This window comes from Bidens hawaiensis, unplaced genomic scaffold (assembly GCF_021521415.1).
Source record: "Bidens hawaiensis isolate Kalapana, Puna unplaced genomic scaffold, B.hawaiensis_p1.1 tig00084355_1, whole genome shotgun sequence".
NCBI lineage: Eukaryota > Viridiplantae > Streptophyta > Magnoliopsida > Asterales > Asteraceae > Bidens > Bidens hawaiensis.
Window position 1 is genome coordinate 5121 of NW_027504079.1, and position 5120 is coordinate 10240.

The following is a 5120-nucleotide window of genomic DNA, read 5'->3' on the forward strand; positions in this document are numbered from 1 at the left end:
TTCAGTTCATTTGTCAAAAGTACACATCAAGAATGGATTTGGATTTCAATTCTTTCATATTCCAATTCCTACTGGAATATTTAGATTCCAAATCAAATTCTTTCCAATTCCAAATCTTATGCAAATTTCTACTCCATTCCATTACGTGAAACGATCACAAAAAAGTATTCATTTTAAACCCCCAATCCTCGTTCCAAAGTGTTGCCCAATTGCCTATCTAGTATAAATCCAAAGTGTTAACCAACTCGCCATCAATACTCTGTCAAAAAAGAGGGTGCGGGTAATGTGTTTTTTAACGCATCACCGACGATAGTTTAGGAAGGGTCAGTGACAAGCTTAACAACAATGGATTTCTAACGGATCATAGAATTATTACCATGACAGTTTCACGAAAGGGTTAGCGATGGGGGTGTTCTCCATGTTTGTTTTTCGGGTTTTAGATTTTCCGAGTCGGGTTCTTCGGGTTTCAAAGTTTTAAATTTTAGACCTGAAATCCAACCTGAATCTCTCACAGTGTTTTAGGTTCGGGTTTTTCGGGTTGAGTTAATTGGGTTTCGGGTATATAAGAAAACAAAATTAATAATAAAAAGATAATTTTCTTAAAATAAAAGGATACAACGTTAAATTAAAACAACATATTATTTTTTACTTGTTATGTAAATAACCAAATAATAAAGTAACATAAGCCGATAAAGCAACATATTCTTCGATTACGGTTGTTATTAGCCACAAATAGAAAAGACATGTAAAAAACTAATAGTCGATCAACCATAATAGGTAGGATGAGAACATATGGAATGTGTAGAGTGTTCCGTATACGGTGTATTTGATAATGACGCCTATACCTAATAAAAATATCATGTTTTAAACAAATAATTTAATTGGTTAACCTGAAACCTAGAAGTCAGACCCAAGAACCAACTCGAATTACTTTGGTTTGGGTTTGACTTTCTTGGATTTAATTTCGGTTAAAAGTGACAGCCCTAGTTAACGACATATTTTCACATACAAATTGACGACAAAGCGAACGGTCAGATTATAAACTATTAATACAACTACTATATAACCAAACTAACTATTCAGTTTATAGTTATCTGTTATTCTCAATGTTACAAAAATGGCCCTTCTAGAATAGCAATTGACATGCACTTAAAAAAAACGTATTAAATCATAACATTATCGAGAATATGTACAATAAAAATTTCTGATAGGTTCACCGATGAATCATCCCATCTAATAAAAATAATTCCAAACAACATATGAAAGTCCGAGAAGAAAAACGATTTGAGAATTCATCTTCAAAGTTTGACACGGTTCATCGATGAAATATCTATCTGTCACAAATTTAAACTCATCCAACAACAATGAATAATCTTGAGCAAAATCTTATCTGAAGTCTAATTCGTAACTCATGTTGATAATCTGTTATCAGTAATTTGTGGGTAGTCGATGACAATTACCTATTACGAACCTTAAAATTAATTTTCATTTGTATTTGCGTTTTTCGGATGCTAATTGAATTAGCATCCGAAAAACGCAAATACAAATGAAAATTAATTTTAAGGTTCGTAATAGGTAATTGTCATCGACTACCCACAAATTACTGATAACAGATTATCAACATGAGTTACGAATTAGACTTCAGATAAGATTTTGCTCAAGACTATTCATTGTGTATATATATATATATATATATATAAGGTTAGTTTTATTTGAGAACTCAAAAAAAGTTAAGAACTTTTAGGAGCCCAAACCAAATATTTTTTTAACTTTTTTTATATATTAACATTATTTGAGACTTGTTTTTATCATATTTATAAAAAAAAATTTTGATTACATATATAAATCACAAGTTATACATGTGTAAAATTTATGTGATAAAAATTTACAAATGTGTAAAAAAAACATAGATATGCGTAAAAAAACTAATTTTCATAATTGTAATCGTAAATATAGATGTCAAAAGTGATAAAACTACACTTAAATAATATTAACATACAAAATTTTTTATAAAAAACGTTAGTTATTAAGAGTTCCTTCAAGTTCTTAAATAATTTAAGAGTTCTCAAATGATACTAATCCTATATATATATGGGTTAGTTTCATTTAAGAACTCAGAAAAAATTAAGAACTTTTAGGAACTGTTAAAAAACAAGTATTTTTTTAATTTTTTTTAATATAATAGCATTATTTGAGAGTAGTTTTATCATATTTGACATATAATTTTTTTATTTACATTTATCACAAGTTATGTAAAATATATGTAATAACAAACTTCTATACGTGTTAAAGAAAATTAGATATGTGTAAAAACAAATTTGTATAATTGTAATCATATATATTAATATAAAAAATGATAAAACTAAACTTAAATAATATTAACATACAAATTTTTTTTTTTTGTAAAAAACGTTAGTTATTATGAGTTCCTTCGAGTTCTTAAATAATTTAAGAGTTCTGTAATGATACTCATCCTATATATATGTGTGTGTGTGTGTGTGTGGAAAGTATAGAATGAAAACCCATTTGAGTTATGAAAACCCATGAAAACCCTATGTAACATTGTTTTTTTTTTTTTGCACACGTAATATATGTTGTAACATTTAATACAAAACATCGAAAAATAAAAAAAAAATTGTTTTGCTATTTTTTAACATTTTTTTACTAATTTTTATATATGTTTTCAGGAGAGAGAAAAAGTTATATTTATATTTACATTTTTTATTAACTTTAACTGTGGACCACAAGATTCAAACCTTAATTATAAACATGTGGTTGAGAATGAGTTTCTAGAGTTTTCACAACTCAAGTGGGTTTTCATTATAACCGTTCCCTATATATATATATATATATATATATATATATATATATATATATATATATACATACTAGATTTTATCCCCCGTATTACGGGGGTTGTTTTACATTATTCGTTTTTAATATTTATATATGTATATTTGAATTTGAATTTTATTTATTATAAAAAGTTAATAATTTATATACTTAAGGTTTGATGATAAAATGGTTTCACAAATATGTTATTATCCGGTTTAAAAGCTATCTGGGTTTGGTGATACCCATTACCCATTTATTTTCTTTATTATAAAATTGTTTCTTAATTATAAACAATATCTTTTTTTTAAATAAAATAGGATATTGATTTTTAGTATATCCCTATTTTATAGGATTTTTATATCAAATATTTTATGAGATTAATTTTTAATATAATGAGATGTTATAACCCGTTTAAGAGCTATTTGGGTTTGGTGAGACATTTACTCGTGAATTCAGGTCCAATGCGTGAGAAACCTTCATTTACAAATAAAACAATCTGATGGCTTGAGAGAATAGTTGTTTTACATTTTTGTTTTTTAATATTTATTTTTTGGATTTTAATTTTCTTTATTGTAAGAAAGTTAATAATATATTTAGGGTTTGATAATGAAAGAGTTTCATAAATAAATGATATGTTATAATCTGCTTAAAAGCTATCTGGATTTGGTGACCCATGAGTCCATGACCCGCTTATGTTTTTTACTATAAATTTTTTTATTAATTATAAACAATATCTTTTTCTTTTTAAATTGGATATTAAATTTTAGTATATCCCTATTTTATAGGATTTTCATATCAAATAATTGGTAAGATTAATTTTTAATTTAATGAGATGCTATAACCCGTTTAAGAGCTATCTGGTTTTTGTAAGACTCATACCCATTAATTTGGGTTAAATCAATGAGAGGCCTTCATTTAAAAATAAAACAATTTGCTGGCTTCCATAAAAGGGGGGAGCGACCACGTCGCGACACGTAGGATTTTAGGGGTTTCATTTATATATATATATATGTATGGTTGATAATATTATTTTTTCCTTATATTTTTTTTTAAATAATATCCAAGCTATTGTAACACATATAAACATTTTAAGGTTAAAATGTTAATACTATTTTTCGCAATATTTCAAGTGGATGGAGATTTTTTTAGAATGGTCCATTTGTGATTGGGTGCCATGCTTTGCACGAATCACTCCATTAATATACTTCACAAAATATGTACATAATATACATTGGTCATCGCTTTACTTTAAATTAATAATCATTATATTTGTTCAGTGGCTCGGGTTGGTCGGTAACACCGCCACTAACCCTTTGGGTAGAGGGTTCGGCTTGTATCTTTGGATATGCAAACCCGATAGTGATTGAAGGTGTTAAGCGTTTAACAACGGTCATATAACAGTTAAGTTAAAAGATAAACATAAATATAAATTTTAACCAATTCAAAACAAAAAAATCCCTTTAAGCTTTTTAACCAATACAAAAAATATATATATAAAAGAACCTACTTCGGACGGACGAAAGTAGTTTAGTTAAATATTTATGTATTTTTAAATTAAAAGGCATTGCTTTTTATGATTTGTATTTGAATTAGTGAATTTTATGTTTATTTTATTTGGTATATTTATGATTTTAAATATAAATTAAGTTTTACACTAAAAACGAACATAAAATAATAAAAAAAAGTTCCTTCATACTTTTCGAAGAATATCCATTTACCCATAACAAATCCTTTATACACAATCTAGTATCTATGAAGAAACACTAACCGGACCCCGAGCAGGTTACTGGTAACCTGGGGGTTGGAGAGATGTTTCCCACGAGGGGTTAGACCCTTGGAAGATGGTTCTTCTGATAACCTGCAAAACAGACACCGTGAGCTCGTCACTGAGAAGGGGGGGGGGGTTCCTCCTTGTGACCACCCTCCGGCGTGAGAATCAGACTAGATTGCTCTTTAAATATAAAAGTATATTAAGAGATTGCTAGAGCAGATATCAGGTATAATATGATGATAATGTAATAAGATATGATAAGATGAGATGATCATACCATTTGTGGTATTTATAGCCGAAGGTAGGTTTCCAAGGGGTTTAGCCGGCCCAACACGCTACCAACTGTAACCTATGCACGTGCCCTGCCTGTGAGTGGTGGATAGGTAGCGGCTGACACAGAGCAGGCGTGTCGTGCACTCTTCCTCTTCTGCCAACTACAGGCTAGGCACGTGGTATGGCAGGAGTTGGTGGGTAGGCGGCGGCTATTGGTCACAGTGCTGTGGCGTGCTGTCTG